We start from the raw sequence: 24,863 nt of genomic DNA on the forward strand, positions 1-24,863 counted from the left end.
GTGGACGGGACATACCTGGGCAGTTTTCCACATTGTCGGATAGATGCCAGTGTTGTAGCTGTACTGGAACAGTTTGGTGAGAGGCGCGGCTAGTTCTGTAGCACAAGTCTTCAGCACGATAGCCGAGATGTTGTCGGGGCCCATAGTCTTTGCTGTATCCAGTGCGCTCAGCCATTTCTTGATAGTAGATGGAGTGAATCGAATTGGCTGAAGACTGGCTTCTGTGATAGTGGGGACCTCGGGAGTAGGTCGATATGGATCATCCACTCCGCACTTCTGGCTGAAGATGGTTGCAAATGCTTCAGCCTTGTTTTTTGCACTCACGTGCTGGGTTCCACCATCATTGAGGATGGGGATATTCATGGAGCCTCCTCCTCCCATTAGTTGTTTAATGGTCCACCACCATTCATGACTGGATGTGGCAGGACTGCAGAGCTTTGATCTGATCCGTTGATTGTGGGATCGCTTAGCCCTGTCTATAGCATGCTGCTTCCGCTTTTTAGCATGCATGTAGACCTGTGTTGCAGTTTCCCCAGGTTGTTACCTCATTTTTAGGTACGCCTGGTGCTGCTCCCGGCATGCTCTTCTACACTCCTTATTGAACCAGGGTTGGTCCCCTGGCTTGATGGTAACGGTAGAGTGAGGGATATGCTGGGCCATGAGGTTATAGATTGTGGTGGAATACAATTCTTCTGCTGCTGATGGCCCACAGAGCCTCATGGATGCCCAGTTTTGAGCTGCTAGATCTGTTGTGAATCTATCCCATTTAGCACGGTGGTAGTGCCACACAATACGATGGAGGGTGTCCTCAGTGTGAAGACGGGATTTCATCTCCACAATGACTGTGCAGTAGTCACTGCTACCAATGCTGTCATGGACAGATGCATCTGCGACTGGTAGATTGGTGAGGGCGAGGTCAAGTAGGTTTTTCCCTCGTGTTGGTTCTCTCATCACCTGTCGCAGGCCCAGACTGGCAGTTATGTTAGAAACATAGAAGATAGGAGCAGGAGTAGGCCATTTGGCCCCTCAAGCCTGTTCCGCCATTTAATGAGATCATGGCCGATCATCCAAATTCAGTACCCTGTCCCTGCTTTCTCCCCATATCCCTTGATCCCTTTAGCCTTAAGAAATATATATCTAACGCCTTCTTGAATATATTTAATAAGTTGGCCTCAACTGCCTTCTGTGGTAGAGAATTCCACAGGTTCACCATTCTCTGGGTGAAGAAATTCCTCCTCATCTCAGTCCTAAATGGCTTACCTCTTATCCTTAGACTGTGAACCCTGGTTCTGGACTCCCCCGCCATCGGGAACATCCTTCCTGCATCTAGTCTGTCTAGTCCTGTTAGAATTTTATAAGTTTCAATGAGATCCCCTCTCATTCTTTTAAACTCTAGCGAATATAAGCCTAATCGACCCAATCTCTCTTCATACATCATTCCTGCCATCCCGGGTATCAGTCTGGTGAATCTTCACTGCACTCTCTCCATGGCAAGAACATCCTTCCTCAGATAAGGCGACCAAAACTACACACAATACTCAAGGTGTGGTCTCACCAAGGCCCTGTACAACGGCAGCAAGACATCCTTGCTCCTGTACTCGAATCCTCTCGCTATGAAGGCCAATATACCATTTGCCTTCTTAACCGCCTGCTGCACCTGCGTGCTTACCTTCAGCGACTGGTGCACAAGGTCACCCAGGTCTCGTTGCACTTCCCCTTTTCCCAATCTATTGCCATTCAGATAATAATCTGTCTTCCTGTTTCCTCGCATTTATCCACATTATACTACATCTGCCATGCATCTGCCCAATCACCCAACCTGTCCAAATCATACTGGAGTTTCTCGGCATCCTCCTCACAGCACACACGCCCACCCAGCTTTGTGTCGTCTGCAAACTTGGAGATATTACATCTAGTTTCCTCGTCTAGATCATTAATATATATTGTGAATAGCTGGGGTCCTAGCACTGATCCCTGCGGTACCCCACTAGTCACTGCCTGCCACTCGGAAAAAGACCTATTTATTCCAACTCTTTGCTTCCTGTCTGCCAACCAGTTCTCTATCCAAGTCAGTACCTTACCCCCAATCCTATGTGCTTTAATTTTGCACGCCAATCCCTTATGCGGGACCTTATCGAAAGCCTTCTGAAAGTCCAAATACACCACATCCACTGGTTCTCCCTTATCTATTCTACCAGTTACATCCTCAAAAAATTCCAGTAGATTAGTCAAGCATGATTTACCTTTTGTAAATCCATGTTGACTTTGTCCGATCCTGTCACTGTTTTCCAAGCGCTCTGCTATTACATCTTTTATAATGGACTCCAGCATTTTCCCCACTACTTTTCTCTCTACCACCTTTTTTAAATAGTGGAGTTACATTAGCTACCTTCCAATCCATGGGAACTATTCCAGAGTCTATAGAATTTTGGAAGATGACCAGCAATGCATCTACTATTTCTAGGGCCACTTCCTTAAGTACCCTAGGATGTAGATTATCAGGCCCTGGGGATTTATCGGCCTTCAATGCCGTCAATATCCCTAACACCATTTCCCTACAAATACTGATTTGTTATTCAGGACTCGGCCAGCTCGGTCAGTAGTGGTGCTACCAAGCCACTCTTGGTGATGGACATTGAAGTCCCCCACCCAGAGTACATTCTGTGCCCTTGCTACTCTCAGTGCTTCTTCCAAGTGGTGTTCAACATGGAGGAGTACTGATTCATCAGCTGAGGGAGGGCGGTAGGTGGTAATCAGCAGGAGGTTTCCTTGCCCATGCTTGACCTGAAGCCATGAGACTTCATGGGGTCCGAAATCAATATTGAGGACTCCCAGGGCCACTCCTTCCTGACTGTATACCACTGTGCCGCCACCCCTGGTGGGTCTGTCCTGCCGGTGGGACAGGACATACCCAGGGATGGTGATGGAGGAGTTTGGGACATTGGCTGAAAGGTATGATTGTGTGAGTATGACTAGGTCAGGCTGTTGCTTGACTAGTCTGTGGGACAGCTCCCCCAATTTTGGCACAAGTGCCCAGATGTTGGTGAGGAGGACTTTGCAAGGTTGACTGGGCTGGGTGTGCCGTTGCCATGTCTGTAGCCGGTGCCGAGGTCGATGTCGGGTGGTCCGTCCGGTTTCACTCTTAATGGCCCAGAAATTCGGATCTCCACGGGTGTGTACGCATGGGGTACTCACCCGTAGGCCTAATGGAAGTGCCAGTTTCCTGCATGCACTGCGCATTCGCGGGAAACCGGCACTTCCGTTCCCCTGAAAGAAGGGGTTAAGAGGTGGAACACGTGCGCAGGAGAGACAGCGCGTGCGCATTGAACTTACGTTTTCTTTGCAGGTTTTCCCGGGAAAGTAAGTCTCCAGAAGTTAGACATGTAAAAAGCAGTCGCAAGGCCTGCTTTTTACAAGGTAAGTGGTGAATTAATTAAAATTAAAACATTTTTTCCACAGGTTTATTATTTTTAAATACTTTAAAGGTAAGTTTATTTTTAGCCCTGTTAGAAAATAAAATTATTTTTTTCAAAAATTTAAATTATTGTTTAAAATAGTTATTTCATGTAATTTATAGTTTATTTTAAAAATGTGATTTAAAAAAAAAATTATTTGAAGATTTAGTGATGTTTTGGGGCTTATAGTATTTATAGGTTTGACAGGTCTTCCTGTCAAACTTATGAATGAAGCATTCCCTGCTACCATTGACTCTCCATGGCCCACATGATCCCAGGGGATGCATCGAACTAACTGCGCCCCTGGGATACGCAAGCACTGCGCGCTGACAGTTGGAGGAGGCCCAGGATCGCAATTCCATGGGGGCCCACAGCTCAATGGCCGGCGCGCAAGGTAAGTGCAGGTCAGGGGATTGCACACGCGGGAAGCCTCCGACCCAAATTTCTGGGCCATTATGTTTCGTAGCGGTTAGTTATGACTGAGTGACTTGCCAGGCCATTTCAGAGGGCAGTTAAGAGTCAACCACATTGCTGTGGGTCTGGAGTCACATAGCCCAGACCAGGTAAGGACGGCAGATTTCCTTCCCTAAAAGGACATTAGTGAAGCAGATGGGTTTTTATGACAATCCGATAGTTTCATGGTTACCATTACTGATACTAGCTTTTTATTCGATTAATTTTAATTAACTGAATTTAAATTCCCCAGCTGCCATGGTGGGATTTGAACTCATGTCTCTGGATCATTAGTCCAGGCCTCTGGATTGCTAGCCCAGTAACATTACCACTACGCTACCGGGAAGAAAAATATAGAAATTCCTCTCTGACCCCTTTAGATGATCAAAACTAGTCCAGGAGATCACTCTGGCCCTGATAATTCTGTGCAGAACACACCTTTTGTACGAGATGATCTCCGCCCCAGCCAGAGACAGGTCCAGCTCTCGCTTGAAGGAATTCAGCAAATCAGCATCCACTGCACGAGCAGGCGCCCTGTTTCACAGGTCCACGGTTCTCTGGGAAAAGAACCACCTCCTAACATCTAACTTAGTTCCAGCCTTACATAATTTGAGATTGTGAGCCCTGGTCCGTCCTAACCTATGTAATTGAAACAAACTGTCTACACAAATGCAGTCTATTCCCTTTACCATCTTATAAACTGCGATCAAATCACCCTAAGTCCAGGCTTCTCTAAAGTGTAGAGTCCATCTCTTTGAGCCTATCTTGGTAACTAAGATCCTTTAAACTAAGAATTAACCTTGTGTCACTCTTCTGCGCCCTTTCCAAAGCCTCAATATCGTCCACCATGTGAGGAGGCCAAAACTGGGCACAATATTTTAACTGAGGCCTAACCAGTTTTACATAGATACATAGATACATAGAAGATAGGAGCAGGAGTAGGCCATTCGGCCCTTCGTGCCTGCTCCGCCATTCAATGAGATCATGGCTGATCCTTTAATTCAGTATCCCGTCCCCGCCTTCTCTCCGTAACCCTTAACCCCTTTTGCCCGTAGAAATATATCTAATTCCCTCTTAAATATATTTAATGAGCTGGCGTACACTGCCCTCTGTGGCAATGAGTTCCACAGGTTCACCACTCTCTGAGTGAAGAAATTCCCCCTCATCTCTGTCCTAAATGGTTTAGCCCTTATCCTTAAATTATGTCCTCTAGTTCTGTTCTCACCCGCCAAGGGAAACATTCCTTCTGCATCCAGTCTGTCTAGACCTGTCAGAATTTTATACACTTCTATGAGGTCCCCTCTCAATCTTCTAAACTCCAGTGTGTACATCCCTAAACTACATAGTCTCTCCTCATAGGTCATTCCCGCCATTCCTGGTATCAGCCTGGTGAATCGCCGCTGCACCCCCTCCATGGCAAGAACATCCTTCCTCAGATGAGGCGACCAAAACTGTACACAGTACTCGAGGTGTGGTCTCACCAGTGCCCTGTACAGCTGCAGCAAGGTATCCCTGTTCCTGTATTCTAACCCTTTTGCTATGAAGGCCAGCATACCGTTTGCCTTCTTGACCGCCTGTTGCACCTGCATGCTCGCCTTCAGTGACTGGTGTACAAGAACACCCAGGTCTCTCTGTACTTCCCCCTCTCCCAATCTATTGCCATTTAAATAATAATTTGCCCTCCCGTTCCTGCACCCAAGGTGGATAACTTCGCACTTGTCCACATTATAGTGCATCTGCCATTTATCCGCCCAATCGCCCAGTCTGTCCAAATCGCTCTGGAGCTTCCTGGTCTCTTCCTCTGAGCCCACCCCCCCTCCTAGTTTAGTGTCGTCTGCAAATTTGGAAATGCTGCATCCGACTCCCTGATCCAGGTCATTAATGTAAATTGTGAACAGCTGGGGGCCCAGGACAGATCCCTGTGGTACCCCACTTGTTACTGCCTGCCATTCAGAAAATGAGCCGTTTATTCCAACTCTCTGTTTTCTATCTGACAGCCAGTTCCCTATCCACGCCAATACTTTCCCCTTTATCCCATGAGCCTCAATTTTCCATGCTAATCTTTTATGTGGGACCTTATCGAAGGCCTTTTGGAAGTCCAGGTACACCACATCTACTGGCTCTCCCCCATCTATTCTACCAGTTACTCCCTCAAAAAATTCCAATAGATTAGTCAAGCACGATTTACCCTTTGTAAATCCATGTTGACTCTGTCCTATCCTGTCCCCATTTGCTAAGTGCTCCGCTATTTCATCCTTAATGATGGACTCCAGCATTTTGCCCACAACTGATGTAAGGCTTACAGGTCTGTAATTACCTGCTTTTTCCCTACCCCCCTTTTTGAATAGTGGGGTAACGTTAGCTACCCTCCAATCCATGGGCACTGTTCCCGAGTCTAATGAATTCTGAAAAATCATCCTCAGTGCATCCGCTATCTCTAGGGCCACCTCCTTCAGTACCCTAGGATGCATGTTATCAGGCCCTGGGGATTTGTCCACCTTCAATCCCTTTAGCTTCCTTAACACCATATCCTTAGAGATATTGATTTGCGTCAGTTCCTCCTTTGCCAATGTCCCTATTTTTCCCGATATCCCAGGGAGGTTTTTTGTGTCTTCCTTCGTAAAGACTGACCCAAAGTATGCATTTAGTTGATCTGCCATTTCCTTATTTCCCATTATATATTCCCCCGTATCTGACTGCAATGGACCAACTTTGGTTTTCACCAGTCTTTTCCTTTTGATATACTTATAAAAGCTTTTGGAGTTAGTTTTTATATTTTCCGCCAGCTTGTTTTCGTAAGCTATTTTGCCCCTCTTGATTATGCCCTTTGCCCTCCTTTGCTCTATCTTAAACTGTTCCCAATCTTCCGCTCTGGCGCTTTTTTTGGCTATTTTATACGCCCTATCTTTGGATTTTATGCTGTCTCTAATTTCCCCTGTTATCCACGGTTGAGTCACCTTTTTAGATTTCCTTTTATGCCAGATTGGTATAAACAATTTTTGCAATTTTGTCATTCTATCTTTAAATGTTTGCCATTGTTTATCTACCTCCAGTCCTCCCAGGAACGTTGTCCAATCAGACCTACTCAGTTCCCGTCTCATGGCATCATAATTCCCCTTGTTTAAATTCAGGACCTTAGTCTCTGAGTCAATTTCTTCGCTCTCCATTTCGAGTGAGAAATCGATCATGTTATGATCGCTCTGACCCAAGGGTCCCCGTACAACAAGATTACTGATTAGTCCCTTCTCATTGCACAGTACCCAGTCCAATATAGCCTGTTCCCGAGTTGGTTCCTCGACATATTGATCCAGATAACCATCCCTTAAACACTCAAGGAATTCCTCCTCCTCATTATTTTTACTGATTAGGCTAGTCCAATCTATATGTAAGTTAAAGTCACCTATGATGACAGCTGTGCTCTTATTGCACGCTTCTCTAATTTCCTTCGTGATGCCCTCCCTAACCTCTATTTTACTATTTGGAGGCCTATATACCACTCCTATTAATGTTTTTCGCCCCTCGCTATTTCTTAGCTCCACCCATATAGATTCTGTATTAACTGAGTTAATATCCTTCCTTTCAATTGCATTTATCCCCTTTTTTACTAGCAATGCTACCCCTCCTCCCTTTCTTTTTTGTACGAGGACAAAATAGTAATGTTTTGTCTTATAGTCAATTGTCCTATAAATACTGTGGAGAAGCCTCTGATTGTATCCCCAATGATTCCAAGCATCTTTCCTATTACTGACGTCAAACTAATGGGCCTATAGTTACCTGGATCCGTCTTATATTAACGTTCATAGTAGAGAGGATTGAGCTGTTAATGGTGAACAAATCTTAGATGTGAGGATTTCAGCCACAAACCACATACCTGAGGCATCAACTTGCGTCAAAAACATAAACATGGTTAAAAGTGAGACTGCAATTTTGAGGAAGGAAGGGTCAGAGTTAAAACCTTGTGAACAGCAGGGTGTCACTATTGATGAGAAAAGAGACTTGAAACGGAGTCTCAGTGAGGCTGTATTTATATCATAAAAGAGAGCAAAATCACCCCATCTGTAAAAAACATTACTTCTTAAAGGAAAGATACCCAGTAATTTTCTTTGTGGCTGATAAGGAATATGATTGGCCGCAATTTTACTAATGGAGGCGGGCTGGGTGTGGGTCAGGTGGTCGACGGGTGCTGCTCCCGCCTCTGCTGTCAGGCGGGATAAATTTGCGATTTTGCCCTAATTGGGCAATTGATTCCTTGCGTGTACGCTCCCCTGGCCCAATTAGTCTTTTGGGTCTGAAACTCGCCTCTGCTGACGTCATTTATCCAGCTGCTTTTAAGGGCTCCAAGCAGCCTTGGTTCATTTTCTCCCTCTGTACTTCCAGAGTGACTACTGTGCTAAGTGTTTGATACTCCTGAAATGTCTAGCTCAAGGCCTCACCTCACTTCGATGATGACTGCCTCCATGCTCTGGTGGAGGGAGCCAGAGCTCAAAAGGAGCTCGTTCCTTCCTCTAGGAGGAAAAAATCTCCCCAGCAGACCAAAGCTGTGTGGCTGCAATTGGCACAGGAGGTAAGCTCCAGATCGTTGTGCAGCAGAACCTGGCTGTAGTGCCAGAAGAGGTTCAATGACCTTGTCTGCACAGGAAAAGTGAATATACCATCACCTTTACCCTCATTCTGCTCCCCATCTCCTCTCAGCATCAACACTCTGCATTGTCAACCTACTCCTACATCGCACTTTACCCTTGCACCCTTAACCATCCCTCTCTCTCTGTACACAATCACTTCACTATTCGACTATGCTGCCCTCACACTTCCTATCACTGTTATGCAATGACAACAACTAACAACACACCGGGAGGGCTCTTGGTATTGGGCCCCCACTCCATCTTTCTCTCCTTCTAAGCATCTATGCTATGGATTCTCTACACTCACTCCATCATTCTCACTCAAACTCCACTTGTGTCCCCCATTGCAGGAAAAGAGAGCCCACAATAAGAGGGAAAGGACAAAGACAGGAGGAGGGCCACCCTCAATAGCCCATCTCACCAGTGCTGAGGAGGCGGCCCTCAAGATCGTTGGAGCCGAGGAGGATCTGGAAGTGGGGGACGGACAGACGGGTGCATCAGAGCAAGCTGGTGACAGGATAGTTTTGCATCTCTCTCAGTTACATTGCATGAGTGACTGATATGGCTTCTGATTCTCATACAGATTGACTTATGATCAACTGCACAAGTCCATGTGCATGCTACATTATCACATGTCTAACTCCCCCACAGGACCATCGACAGCCCCCCTCCCCACTGTCCAGGAGGAAGAGCCAGAGCCAGAAGACTCCTCAGAGAAACCTGCAACCTCTGAGGGCACAGCGTCAGCAGAAATAAGTGCACCCAGCACCAGCGCAGAAACACACACCTCGGTGGGACCTTCAGGAGATAGAGTAGCGTTGTCACCTGGTGTATCACAGCTCACAAGTGAGCATCAGCAGATGGTGGAGACAGGGACAGCAGTGCAGAATCCTCCTTGGAGGCCGCAGGGCGCTCCCAGCTCTGCTCAGTTGCATGTGGACCCTGTGCCTCTGGGGCCATCCAGAAAGACAGCGGTGCTGGAACTCCAGGAACAAATGCAGGAGTCTCTGGCAGGTTTTGTCTCCAGGGTTACTGCGAGTGTGGAGAGGATGGAGGAGTCCATGTCTAACATGAGCAGTGCCTTTATGGAGGCAATGGCACATGAATGCACCACCACAGAAAGGATGGCAACCTCCGTGGAAAGGCTGGCTATGGCCATGGAGGAAATAAGTCGCCAGAGTCAGGAAAACATGGTGAATGTTCAGAATAGACTGACATCTCTGGAGGAGCGATGGGCAGCTATTGATCAAAGAAACCAGAGCTTCATGGAAGTCCTTTTGAATAGGACTGCCAGTGCAGATACGGGTCCTCATGGCCCCCCTGATGTGCAGCAAGGTGCTGTCAAGCCACTTGCTAGCACTTAAGTGGGGCTGACCCATGAGAGGGATGTTGGTGGCAGACAACAAGGAAGTGGGGGCTCCTTTCCAAAGGCGCTCACTCGCATGCCACTGAGTAGCCCTCGGTCAGAGCCCCACCAGAGTCCTCACCCAACTGAGATGGGCGTCTCAGCTCCTGCACAGACGCAGGAGGAGCCCTCACAGGCTCGCAAACCCAAAGGACGCCCGCCAAAGGCGTCGAAGCAGAGGAGCATGAAAGTGAGCAAGGTGCCTCCATGTCTGCTGAAGCCACAGGGGAGGCACCACGTAGAAGCAAGCGTAAGAGGAAGATAAAGCACAATTAGTCACAAGGGTAGGCACTTGGGTGTTCTGTTGTCTTTTGTTTTCTTTAATATTTGACATTGTCCTCCTTTTGTGAATGGATTAAACAGAAATGATGGCAAACAGTTGAAGTTCTGGCCTATGTGATCTCGGAAATGGAAGTTCCACATTGAGGGCTGGAAGACTTGCATTTGTAATGATGATGGTCAGTGATAGGAACCCACAAGTTCTTGTACATTGTGTATGGTGTGTTAAGAAGGTGTCAGCCACATTTGATTGACTCGTCTGCTTATGCGAATCTGGCAAAGATTAGTGCATCCCTTGCATCATGGGCAGCAATGTGTTCGCATGCTGCTGGAACTGGTGCATCCGCCTCTGCAAGGTCTTCCTCCTCCTCATCATCATCTGAGGAGGCTATGTGCTGAGCCACTTGTCGCTCAGGCAGCTGCAAGCCATGATGCTGCGCGATGTTGTGCAGTGCACAGCAGACCACGACGATTCTTGAGACCCTGGCTGCTGAATACTGTAGGGCTCCACCTGATCTATTAAGGCATCTGAATCGCATCTTCAGCAAGCTGATGGTTTGCTCGAGAATGGATCTGGTGGAAATGTGGCTGGCATTGTAGTCCTCCTCAGCTTCATTCAATGGCCTCCTCAATGGTGTCATCAGCCACGTCTTCAGGGGATAGCCCGTCTCCAAGTAGCCACCCGGAAAGTTGGTTTGGCAGATTGAAGAGCGGAGGCACACTAGACTGGCGCAGGATGAACGAGTCATGACAACTTCGTGCAAACATGCAAAATGTCCTTCCTGTGGTTACACACCAGCTGCACGTTGAGGGAGTGGAAGCCCTTGCGGTTGACAAAAACAGCTGGGTTGTGATGGGGTGCCCTAAGGGCCACATGTGTGCAGTCTATGATGCCCTGCACCCTTGGCAAGCCTGCCATATTTGCAAAGCCAACCGCACGCGCGGTTACACTTGCTTGATCCATGGAGAAGTGTATGCAATTGTGCGCCTTGGCAAAGAGGGCATTGGTTACCTGCGTGATGCAGGTGTGTGCGGCCGACTGGGAGGTGCCGCTGATGAGCCCTGGAAGGACCCTGAAGCAAAAATGTTGAGGATGGTGGTGATTTTGACAGCCACTGGTAAGGGGTGTCCACCCACTCCTCTGGGCTCCAGGTGTTGGTGCAGCATTGCGCAGATGTCACTGACCACCTCTCGCGAAAGTCTCAGCCTCCTTTGGCACTACTGCTCAGTCATGTTGAGGTCATCCTCAGCCTGTAAACCCTGTGATGGGGGTATCTCCTGCGGTGACGTGCATCCTGCACTGACGCCTTCTGCCCTGTGCACCATCAGGTGGCTGAACAGGAGGTTGGCACTCCTGCTGTTGCGCCTGGTTCTGCTGCTGCCGCAGCTGCTCATCCTCCAAATCTGAGGACCAGGATGAAAGGAAATAAATGGTTCCCATGCTGCTGGTAGATATCTCCGTTGAAGAAGCGCTCAGTCAATGTGGGGAGAGGGTTTTCCCAGGAGGTGACAGTGGAGATGGTTCTCAGCTTCACCACTTCCAAGATCAGTAGACCTGCAAAAAGTTTTCCAAGACCTGAAAAAACAAAGTTCTGCCAGCTGCAACTGATCCTTGTTGAGAGCTCCGTTTTTATGCTGGAGCTGCAGCTGTCAAGAAGGCAGCCACTTATCAACCTGACACAATTAGCTGGCGTGGTTTGGGAAAGACGTGGAACACACTGATAATGTGGTAAAATTTAAAAGGGCAGGCAAAATAGGATTACACAGGCAGTTAACAACTAGTTAACTGCCTTAAGGGCCTATCCCACCGCTTGGTGGCGGGACAGAACAAGAGTCTGCAAGCCCACCTTTGGAAAAGTTGAATGGAGGTGGGTTGATGGCGGGATCAAAACCTGTCGGCATTTTTTGCCATTTTACCACCTGACCTGCCTCCAAACCTGCCTCCTCAGGGCTGGTAAAATCGAGCCCTTAGTGTATGCAGAAGTTGAATGAGTGAACAATCTCAATTATATTTCCAAAGCATGAGGCGAGTAAAATGAATAACAATTTTCTAAGCAAGATGGTATTCAGAAACTATCTTGGGTGGCATCTATGTTTGATGGTATAAAGGTGGACACATGTGTCTGTCCTCTGTCTTTTTTCTTCCCGTGTATATTTTCCCTGTTTCCCTTTTTAAAAATTCTCTCACTTTCCTTGTTCTTTTCTCTGTGGTGCCTTGCTCCATCCCACTGCAATCAGACGCTTGTGCACAAAGCAAAGCAGCCAAACTCTGAGAAACAAGAACTGCAGCAGCATTCAAAGCTTTGATGGTGAATGAAGCCATCACATGGGATTTTTAATGAACCAGGCACACAAGGTGGCATTTTAAGATCCATATTTTATAACAAATTACTCTCAGAAACACTTCATATAATTCTTACAGTTTATTATAAGTTCTTAATGGTATAAAAAAAATACATGTATAAGAACAACTTCCTGTAGTCCAGGAATGGATTCCCTGTGTCATTCAAATTAGTTGCATAGTAAGAGCTGTAAATATGTATTATAATATACAAATTTAATTAGGTTATCCAAAACATTAACAAACTGTATTCAGCATTCACCTGTCAATCCAAAGTACAAAAGAGACGTATTAAATTATATATCATTTTTCATGAGCTGCCCACCTTACTATAGTCATTAAGGGTTAGAAAAAGGATTTTCAATGGATTATAAATACTTAGCTGTTTAGCTGTTATCTCTTCTTGTAGTTCTTATAAATATTTATTATAATCTCTCAAAAGGAATATATGTATGTATTTGATTTTAATGACTAAAAAGGGTGCTAAGTATTGGAACAAATTACTGGCATTTGTAGTGGAACAAGAAACCTTAATGGTTTAAAATTTAACAATTTTTTATTCATCCTCAGGATGTGGGCGTCGCTGGCAAAGCCAGCATTTATTGCCCATCCCTAGTCTCCCTGAGAAGGTGGCGGTGGGCCTTCTTGAACCACTGCAGTCCATGTGGTTTGTAGCAGTTGAATATGACTGAGTAGCTTGTTAGGCCACTTCAAAGGACAGTTAAGAATCAACCACGTTGGTGTGGGACTGGAGTCACATATAGGCTAGACCGGATAAGGAAAGCAGGTTTCCTTCCCACAGGACATTAGTGGACCAGTTGGGTTTTTACAACAATTCAAAAGCTTCATGGTCACTTTTACCAGTACCAGCTTCTACCAGATTTTTTTTTTTTTTTTAATTGTCTATAAGCAATGTCATGAAAGATTAATTTATTATATAGCAACATATGATAATGCTCCTTGGTGCATTATACCCAGCAACACACAATAGGGATGATTTTCATCTCAGGGTGTTCCCTGAGTGCAGCGAGGTGGAATGCACCAGAAATGTACTTTACCAGGACCTTAACCATTGTGCCCCAATTTCCCCTGGATGTTAATTTACATTTGGAGGGCATGTGTCTGGTGAAATATTGGAGAAGACTTGTGCCTAAGTGGAGTTTTAAAGGGTGCACCAGCCTTAAATGGGCATTCGGCCCTAGCATAGGCATGATGGGCCTCCCTCTGTGCTGTATGATTCTATGTGATTTGAAGCCTCCTGTATGTTCTGTGCATTGTATTTCCCGTACATTCCTGGTTACCTCTTTACTCTTTTAGGTAGTAGATTCTGAACTTGTCTGAAATGCTTTTATTCCAGTGTTGGCTCTGTTAATTGACAATTTACTGTGCAGTCCTTTTCTCCCTTTTTATATGCCTTTACCTGTGACTCTGCTCCTGTTGCTCAACAATTGCACCTTAACAAGGCTGGTATGACAAGTGCACCTCAATTAAGAAGCATGATGCTGTGCTTTGACAATGACAACATCGAGGTGCTGTTGCAGCCAGTACAGGTGCGCAATGTTATTCCCAGCAAGAGGAAGGTGTCAAAGTCCGTGAGGCGAAAGTATGGCAGGAGCTGGAAGTTTATAATCCCAGCAGCACTATATATATGGCAGCAGTGCAGGGGGAAATGCAATGAGGCCACTAGCTGGATACTTTTTATTCTCTCTACCAATAAGCAGGTGCAGGTTTCTGAAGTACTATGGATGGCTTCCCTTAGATTCTTCCCTCTTTGTCACAGGTCTCCATAATTCCAAGGTTCAGTCATCAGCAACTCCTGTGGCACCTCAAGAGGCCCGAGATGACTTGCGTCTCAGGGAAGCAACTGTCCCAGAGGCACCAGCTACTGGCAGCCTTCTGTTGCTACATCAAGGGGTACTGGGCCCATGTCTGAAGTTCCCTCATGAGTAGGCTCAATCCCATTCGCTGGGCAGTAACATATGTGCCCATTCCTTGCAGCTCACTGGTGCTGAACACAAGTTCAGAATTTCTACTGGACAAATAGTCTTAACCAAGTCTAGGAAGCCCTGTGAAAATGTCCTGTTCAAAACATCTAAGGTAACACTGTTAGCTAACAATGTCTTTACAAACTGTTCTTGGTGTCTTGATGCCACAGAAATCTCCTGGGCGGCAACAATCTCGAGGGTGTTTTGGAGGTCATGAGAAACTTCCTGCAATGTGGCTGCAGATGTGGGTAGTGGGCTTCTCCCACTTGTCCATCATCTCAGCCATATGCAAAGAAAGTGCCTCCACAAAATTGATGATCCCTAATTATAGCTCTTTTGAAGACTTGACCCCCGAGACCTCTCCCTCTCTTCCACTGACTTTCACTAGTGCTCAGTGCTTCACCCAATGACAGCCCTTTCGAATCAGTAGTCACTTGTTGCTGAGTGGGTGTCTCTAGGTTGAATCTTGCACAAGTAAGATGCCATAAAGGAGCTGGTGAAGAAGCAGCAGTTGTGGACAAGCCCAGGCGGTCATCTAAGTGGCTGGCCTCTTCCCACAAGGTGCTATGCTGTAAAATGCAGAAAAGCTTGTTTTGCTGTGCATACAGTGATATTTCACCTTGGAAAAAAAGTTGCTGAGTGCAAGCGCATTGCAATACTTCGATGAAGGCCTATGAAACTGAGACGTATGGTCATCCTTGTCCAGCCTTTACCAATCTTCTTCTGCCAATTTGCCTCTAACCTCACCGTCTCCCACAGGTTCTCCTGCATGTCTGCCTATGATTTCTAAGATCTTCTCCTGACACTTGGGTGCTCAGAGTGAAAGAGTGCGATAGGTAAAGAGGTGAGTGAAAGCTGTATTAGTATAAAGTCTGTATTGGTACGAGTGCCTAAACTTACCTTGACCACCCTTGTCATAGAAACATAGAAGATAGGAGCAGGAGTAGGCCATTCGGCCCTTCGAGCCTGCTCCGCCATTCAATGAGATCATGGCTGATCATCCAAATTCAGTACCCTGTCCCTGCCTTCTCCCCATATCCCTTGATCCCTTTAGCCTTAAGAAATATATCCAACTCCTTTTTGAATATATTTAATGAACTGGCCTCCACCGCCCTCTGTGGTAGAGAATTCCACAGGTTCACCACTCTCTGGGTGAAGAAATTCCTCCTCATTTCAGTCCTAAATGGCTTACCCCTTATCCTTAGATTATGACCCCTGGTTCTGGACTCCCCGGCCATCATAAACATCCTTCCTGCATCTAGTCTGTCCAGGCCTGACAGAATTTTATAGGTTTCGATGAGATCCCCTCTCAATCTTCTAAACTCCAGTGAGTATAAGCCCAATCGACACAATCTCTCCTCATACGTCATTCCTGTCATCCCAGGTATCAGCCTGGTGAATCTTCGCTGTACTCCTTCCATGGCAAGAAAGTCCTTCCTCAGGTAAGGCGACCAAAACTGCACACAATACTCAAGGTGCGGTCTCACCAAGGTCCTGTACAGTTGTAGCAAGACATCCTTGTTCCTGTACTCGAACCCTCTTGCTACGAAGGCCAACATACCGTTTGCCTTCTTAACCACCTGCTGCACCTGCATGCTTACCTTCAGCGACTGGTGCACAAGAACACCCAGGTCTCTTTGCACTTCCCCTTCTCCCAATCTATTGCCATTCAAATAATAATCTGCCTTCCTGTTTTTGCCACCAAAGTGGATAACCTCACATTTATCCACATTATAGTGCATTTGCCATGTTTCTGCCCAATCACCCAATCTGTCCAAATCGTACTGGAGTTTCTCGACATCCTCCTCACAGCTTACCCTCATGTCATTACCCTCTTCTGGCATTGTGGGGCAGTTCTTGGGGTGGTGCAGGTTGCACTGACTGTCTCTACCACCTCTTTTCACACATCCTGCACTATATGCCTCTAGCCATCAATGACCAAGTCTTGGTTTTCTGGCTCTCACTTCTAGCAAAAGGACCTCCATGGATGTGTCCAAGAATCTGGGAGCCCTTAAGTGTGAGCTGCAGCTCAGTGGTAGCACTCTCTCCTCTGAGTCAGAAGATAGCGGTTATGCTGGAATTGCACCCGCCAGTTCCCTCCAACTCTAACCCTGCTAGAGTTTGCGAAGTCAGCAGGAGGGCATCTAATTTGCATGGGGCCAGCTGGTGCATTTCCAGTGCCTGCCTGCCCCATGCAGCCAGAAAATTTGGTACCTCCCTGACTTTGGCGGTGTCATTGGAGGCCGTTGCCCAGGCGTCCCTCAAGATTCCCATTCGGCACTCCCATAGGCAGATCTTCCTGGTAGGGCCCACTTCCACCTATCTGGAGCCTGGTATGCTTCATCTCCTTCAGTGTAGCGCCCTGCAGTCCTATGTTGAGTCCTGACTGAGCCGAGAAGTGGTAATGCCTGGTTTAGGGAGTCCCAACGTCCAGGACCACCCCAGCATCATTGGCCTTGTAAGGGTTGGGTGCTGTTTCTTCTCTTTACGATGCTGGTCAGAAAAGTCTGGAACTGGCAGGGACCTAAGCAAATAGGTCCCTGCCATTTTCTGTTCAGTTCTACTGACCTTCTGTCAGAGCTATGGCGGGAATCTGCCAGATACCACGGGGAAATTCTTGACCCTTTTCTTCTAGTACAGGGTCTGACAGCAATTTAGATAAAGGGAGACAAACTTGAGAACATTTAGAATAACGTACCGAGTGGACTCAAACTAAGAATCTCACCTCCCAAAATGTTGTCAGGGTATGCTAAATTACTATCTGGTGATTTATGAGCCAGCTTGAATGAATCAGTCATCTACGTATGTATCAGACACACAACTACTATTACTGACAGGCACTTCGATGCTGCTGTTAGCCCCAAGAGAAGCAGCTTCCTCTGTTAAATTTTGCCTTAACAATGAACTTTGGGTATTTTTGGGTGGCATGTTGATGTGAAAATATGAATCTTTGGCACCAGCCAGTATTCTGGGCACTGCCTGGACTATTTGAGATAATGCTACTCTCAACTTTTGCTTCTATTGGAAATAGTGAAATTGCCTCAAGTCCAGAGTAAGACCGAATCCTCCTTATAAAATAATGGGAATGGAGTTTTTCCTTTACTTAGCCTGTGGAAGTGCCCTTTGTGGCCAATAAGAGTATGTGTTAGACTGAATTGTTAAGATTCAAGAAACCAACTAGTCTTGAACTTTCAGAAATTTTCCTCAGGCTGTTGTAAAAACCCAAATGGTTCACTTTGACTTGCTGGTCTCCCTGATGCACATAGGTATTATAATATGGTCCCAATGCTACGCACAATTTTGGAAATATTCAACTTAAATTGAGCCCTACAGCAGAAATGGAAAAGGGGCAAGAATCCTGGGGCCACTTTAGTAGATGTATGAGTCTATCATGGCCTATCCTTTACAGCACCAACTGGGCTACCTCCTACCTTCTGCTACAAACTAGGGGGTTAGCTCCTGTGATCCTGTAAAAAAAATGAAGATGTTTTATTTATGTTTTGTCTGTGTTTAGTCTTGCTGAATGTAAGAAAGCTCAATTTTACATTAGGTTTATGAATAAGAAAGTTGATTTGAGGAAACTTGTTGAACTGAGTGCTTGATGGGATAGCTGCGCTCAGTAGAAAATGCCCCATTCCTCATCTTTATTAAGCATCTTGATGAAAACAGATATTCAGAAAATATCAAAAATAATTTAGTAAAATAAATAAAATATTGCAAGAATGAATTGTAGGAGGGGTTACTTTTTAGAAGTGCAGAAATATCTGAAACAGCTCCAATTGTTTTTTTTATATAAAACATCAAAAGCTGTATATTAGACTGATTTTTCTACACTTTGTTTCTAGTATTAGATACAATACCAAAGCAGACTTTACTTGGTTAAATTTGATACTAGAAACAGTTATTGATGTAAGTCAACTAATGTTAAAACATTCAATTCAAACCCTGGCCCTTGAATTTTAAGAAACTAAATTAAGTGCTTTATAATGACTGCATATCATATTTTTGTAACTGTGTAATTGTTGAAGGCTTGCTCGGACATTACACAGTTAATAAAAGTGTCTTAATGTGGAATGTTATAAGCCAACATCAGGTGTATTTGCCTTCAAGTAATTCCTTCTTTAGTCACCAGCTTTTGACTACAAAATCTCCTGACTCCTCCTCCTCTTCCTGTAAGGGCAAAAGTTGTTTCAACATTGCCTGCAGTGTTTCTTTCACCATCTGAATTTCTCTCTGTAGATACTGTGGATAGTTATTAAGGATGAAACATGGAGATGATTAGCAGTTATTTTCTACTGGAGTTATTAATAAGAACATAAGAAATAGGAGCAGGAGTAGGCCAATCGGCCCCTCGAGCCTGCTCCACCATTCAATAAGATCATGGCTGATCTGATCCTAACCTCAAATCTACTATCACTCTCCATCCCACCCGAACCCATGTGATCTCCCGGGAGAGGCGAAAAACCAGATAAAAAACCCAATGGCCAATTTGGGAGAAAAAAATCTGGGAAATTCCTCTCCGACCCATCTAGGCGATCGAAACTCGTCCAGGAGATCACTCTGTCCCTGTATTTCCTACAGTACTTACCTTCTGTAAAAGGTGATCTCCACCCCAGCCAGGAACAGGCCCAATTTACTCTTGAAGGACGCCTAGCTGGCAGCCTGTTCGATGTCTCCACTAATCCCTGTGAATAGAACCATCTCCTGAAATCTAACACAGAATTAGAACACAAGAAGTAGGAGCAGGACCAGGCTACATGGCCCCTGGGCCTGCTCCGCCACCCACAGGGCCATGGCCGTTCCGAACCTAGACTCATGTCCAATTTCCTGCCCGCTCCCTGTAACCCCTAATTCCCTTTACTTTTAGGAAACTATCTATTTCTGTTTTAAACTTATTTAATGATGTAGCTTCCACAGCTTTCTGGGGCAGCAAATTCCACAGACCTACTACCCTCTGAGTGAAGAAGTTTCTCCTCATCTCAGTTTTGAAAGAGCAGCCCCTTATTCTAAGATTATGCCCTGTGCTGCCTTCCTTTAGGAATTTATGTTAGTTTTCCAGTTAATTCAGGGGTTTGAGTAATTTGGGTCGATTTCCATTGTGTGCCGCCACCTAGTGGATATTTGGTACCTAGCAAGCGCAGTAAAGTAAACTACTGTATATCACAGACCTGCAGCCACACATGGTCTGGGAAGTTATATTCTTGTCACGCTCCAGCCTTGGACACTATTTGTCTGTAAGTACTTGAGAATGTTATAGATGATTAGTGTACACTATATTTTGCAGAAAATGTTTAGTTTGTAACTTTTCTCCGTAAGCAAACTTACACAGCTAGCCGTGAAGTGCTCGCTCTCTGTCTAGCTGGTTAACTTGTAGCTGTATTTTGATGCACTATGTACAGGGCTAATTTAAAGAGACTGCCTTTCAGCTTGCTAAATGTATATTCACAGTAAGCTGTGTTTCCACGTGTTTTGGTAAGTTACATGCCAAATGTACTGTGTTGCTCAGGCGTACCTAAATTTGTGTATGCATATCAGTTATGTGCTTGTATACTAATGTGTGCTTCCATTTCTGTATTGTATTTCAGTTTCACAATAAGAATCTTTCAGTAAAGTTTACAAGAAAAGTCAAGCCTTGTGATTTTTATGGGAAGATATCAAGTTGTTAGCTACCTGTCTAGCTCTGCATAGGAACGCGCTGCAAGGGCAGAATAGTGAAAAGACAACAGCACAGCGGGCTCAAGCACAAGAAGATACCACCCAGCTACCATGAGTCTACGCTCAGGAAGACAATATACCATAGAGGACGTCCACCAGCCAACTGAGAAGCATGAGCCTCTTCGAGCAAATGATGCTTAGTCACAGTCCTCTAAAGCATCCTCTAGATCATCTCGGCGGTCCAGCAGACCGTCGTCATCGACAGCTTCTGCAGTCGCCAAAGCACATGCCAAGGCAAAAGCTGCCCAGGCTCAATTGTCCTTCGCTGAAAAAGAAGCTAGTGTGATGAAGCAGAGAGCTGACCTCGACGCCAGTCTCCACATTCTCCAAAGCCAGAGAGCTGCCGCTGCTGCTGAAGCTGCAGCTTATGAAGAAGGTGAGGAGAACGAAGGCGGGGAGCACAGCCATGAAGCATATGTTCTAGAACAGCCCCTCAGTCCAGTGCAACGTACAAGTGAGTATGTCCAACAAGACTCCAAATTGTTCTTCAAGGAAACATCCAGGTATATCGACGCAGAACCAGCTACTCACCACAGTAACAAAGCCTGTTTTCGGAGACACTGAGCTTAAAAGAGAAGAAACAAGTAAGGCTTACCTGCAGAGACCTCCACAGCACTTGGCCAATCCAGCCAAGCAGTCCTCACCCGAGCCACAGGGTGCACAAGACCTCGCTAGGTACCTCATCCGCCGAGAATTGTTAAGTTCAGGTCTTCTAGAATTTGATGACCGTCCTGAAAATTATTGGTCATGGAAAGCGTTCTTCCTGAGTACCACCAAGGACTTGAATCTGTCAGCCAGAGAAGAACTAGATTTGATGACAAAGTGGCTCGGAGCTGAGTCGTCAGAACAGGCGAGGAGAATTCGCTCAGCGCACGTCCGCAATCCCACAGCAGGCCTCAACCTGGTTTGGCAACGTCTCGAAGACTGTTATGGGACACCAGAAGTCATTGAACACGCACTGCTTAAGAAGATTGAGGACTTTCCGAAGCTAACCAACAAAGATAATGTCGAGCTTCGAGAACTGGGTGACATTCTCCTCGAACTGGAGTGTGCTAAGGGAGAAGGTTACCTGACAGGCCTCTCGTATTTGGATACAGCTCGTGGGGTAAACCCAATAGTGGAAAAGCTCCCCTACAACCTTCAAGAGAAATGGATAGCTAAGGGATCCAAGTACAAGGAGGACTACGGAGTGGCATTTCCCCCCTTCTCTCTCTTCTCCAGGTTCGTCCAACAACAGGGAAAGGTGAGGAATGATCCAAGTTTCACTTTCTCCACCTCCAGCAGTTACGCTCCTTCGAGAACAGAGAAACCCACAAAGTACAGCAACAAAGCCTCTGTTAGCGTGCACAAAACAGATGTTCCAGCCGAACCCTCAGTCAACCAATCCAGTTCTGCTGGGAATAAAGTGGATGACCCAGATCGTCAGTGTCCAATACACAAGAAGCCCCACCCACTCAAAAAGTGTCGAAGCTTTAGAGGCAAGCCTATCGATGAGCGCAAATCATAGCTGAAAGAGAATCGCATCTGCTTCAGGTGTTGTGGGTCAACTATGCACATGGCAAAAGACTGCAAGGCGACAATCAAGTGCTTCGAGTGCAACAGTGAAAAACACATCGCAGCACTGCATCCAGGTCCTCCTCCTTCGACCACCGAGAGTGCTGCGGTTGACAAAGAGGATAGCGGGGAGCAAAGCGAAAGCACATCTTCTTCAGTCACCTCCAAGTGTACAGAGGTTTGTGGAAATGCAAGCAGCCCACGCTCATGCTCCAAAATCTGCTTGGTTAAAGCATATCCTGCAGGGAGAAATGAGAAGGCAATCAAGATCTACGCAGTGCTTGATGAACAAAGTAACAAGTCTCTAGCGAAGACAGAATTCTTCAATCTCTTTCAAGTCAAGGCCAGCGCAGCTCCGTACACGCTAAAAACCTGTTCAGGGACAACAGAGACTACGGGTAGGAGAGTTGGCAACTTCATGATCGAGTCGAGTCCATGGATGGGAAACTACAGCTTCCCCTCCCCACCTTAATTGAGTGTGACATGATGCCAGATGATAGGACGGAAATTCCTTCCCCAGAGGTCGCACGCCACCAGCCCCACCTACAGCCAGTTACCAACAAGATTCTAGCTGTGGACCCGGACGCGCCAATCCTCCTGCTCTTGGGAAGAGACATCTTAAGGGTGCACAAGGTGCATGAGCAAATCAACGGGCCCCACAATGCTCCTTATGCGCAGCGGCTTGACCTGGGATGGGTCCTCGTGGGTGGAGTTTGCCTGGGAACAGTCCACAAACCAGCGGATGTCAGCGTCTATAAAGCAAACATGTTGCACAACAGTCGCACATCCTGTCTCAGCCCATGCCCAAACAGGATCCAGGTAAAGGAAGACTACGATGGCATGACGCAGCATCATAGGTCAACCTCCTCTACCTGTGAGGAAGAGGCAGGCCTCACTGTGAGCACAGACAGCCTAGGATGCTCAGTGTTTGAAAGGTCCAAGGATGATGACAAGCCAGCACTATCCATGGACGACAAAGCTTTCCTAACCATCAGTGCCCTGAGGAGGTTTTTCTCAATCCGTGGTCCAGCCAAACTTCTCCGCTCCGACAGAGGGACTAACTACGTGGGTGCCTGTAAGGAGTTGGACATCCACACGGACGATGCAGCGGTAAGAAGCTACCTCCAAAAGAAAGGATGCACGTGGGTGTTTAACCCCCTGCATTCATCCCACATGGGTGGTTCATGGAAGAGGCTCATCGGTGTTGCCAGGCGTATTCTGGATGCTATGCTGCTTCGGACAGGACCCACTCGTCTCACACACGACGTCTTGAGCACTCTAATGGCTGAAGTCATGGCGATCATGAATGCAAGACCCCTGGTGCCGGTGTCCACCGACCCAGACATGCCTGCAGTCCTCACCCCAGCGATGCTCCTGACTCAAAAGATGAGTGCTATTTCAGCCCCCTCTGGAAACTTCGACATGGTTGAGCTGCACGGGAAGCAGTGGAAGCAAGTCCAGTGTCTTGCAGACACTTTTTGGAAGAGATGGAGAGGAAAGTATTTGTCCACCCTACAGAGCCGTAGGAAATGGACAGAAGACAAGCCAAATGTCAAAGTGGGAGATGTTGTCTTGCTGAAAGACAGCCAAGCACACAGAAATGAATGGCCAGTGGGACTGGTTGTCAAAACTCTGCCGAGCAGGGACAAGAGGGTCCGCAAGGTGGAGGTGAAGATTGTCAAGGAGGGGACTGTCAAAGTGTTTCTGAGGCCAGTCTCAGAGATCGTAGTCCTCCTTTCTGAAGAAACCTAGAGAAAGGATTCTGAGTATGTTTGCAGCCAAAGGACGTTTTCTTTAGGTTTTATTTTGTATCTGTAGTAATTGTACCAAGCGGGGAGTGTGCTGCCTTCCTTTAGGAATTTATGTTAGTTTTCCAGTTAATTCAGGGGTTTGAGTAATTTGGGTCGATTTTCATTGTGTGCCGCCACCTAGTGGATATTTGGTACCTAGCACGTGCAGTAAACTACTGTATATCACAGACCTGCAGCCACACATGGTCTGGGAAGTTATATTCTTGTCACGCTCCAGCCTTGGACACTATTTGTCTGTAAGTACTTGAGAATGTTATAGATGATTAGTGTACACTATATTTTGCAGAAAATGTTTAGTTTGTAACTTTTCTCCGTAAGCAAACTTACACAGCTAGCCGTGAAGTGCTCGCTCTCTGTCTAGCTGGTTAACTTGTAGCTGTATTTTGATGCACTATGTACAGGGCTAATTTAAAGAGACTGCCTTTCAGTTTGCTAAATGTATATTCACAGTAAGCTGTGTTTCCACGTGTTTTGGTAAGTTACATGCCAAATGTACTGTGTTGCTCAGGCGTACCTAAATTTGTGTATGCATATCAGTTATGTGCTTGTATACTAATGTGTGCTTCCATTTCTGTATTGTATTTCAGTTTCACAATAAGAATCTTTCAGTAAAGTTTACAAGAAAAGTCAAGCCTTGTGATTTTTATGGGAAGATATCAAGTTGTTAGCTACCTGTCTAGCTCTGCATAGGAACGCGCTGCAAGGGCAGAATATGCCCCCTAGTTCTAGTTTCACCCATCATTGGGAACATCCTCACCGCATCCACCCGATCAAGCCCCTTCACAATCTTATATGTTTCAATAAGATCGCCTCTCATTCTTCTGAACTCCAATGAGTAGAGTCCCAATCTACTCAACCTCTCCTCATATGTCCACCCCCTCATCCCCGGGATTAACCGAGTGAACCTTCTTTGTACGGCCTCGAGAGCAAGTATATATTTTAAGTATGGACACCAAAACTGTATGCAGTATTCCAGGTGCGGTCTCACCAATACCTTGTACAACTGCAGCAATACCTCCCTGTTTTTATATTCTATCCCCCTAGCAATAAAAGCCAACATTCCATTGGCCTTCTTGATCACTTGCTGCACCTGCATACTAACTTTTTGTGTTTCGTGCACCAGGACCCCCAGATCCCTTTGTACTACAGTACTTTCCAGTTTCTTGCCATTAAGATAATAACTTGCTCTATGATTTTTCCTGCCAAAGTGCATAACCTCACACTTTCCAGTATTGTATTCCAT

The sequence above is a fragment of the Somniosus microcephalus genome, chromosome 9, assembly GCF_052327205.1.
Source record: "Somniosus microcephalus isolate GS21.2 chromosome 9, FLI_Smic_1.0, whole genome shotgun sequence".
NCBI lineage: Eukaryota > Metazoa > Chordata > Chondrichthyes > Squaliformes > Somniosidae > Somniosus > Somniosus microcephalus.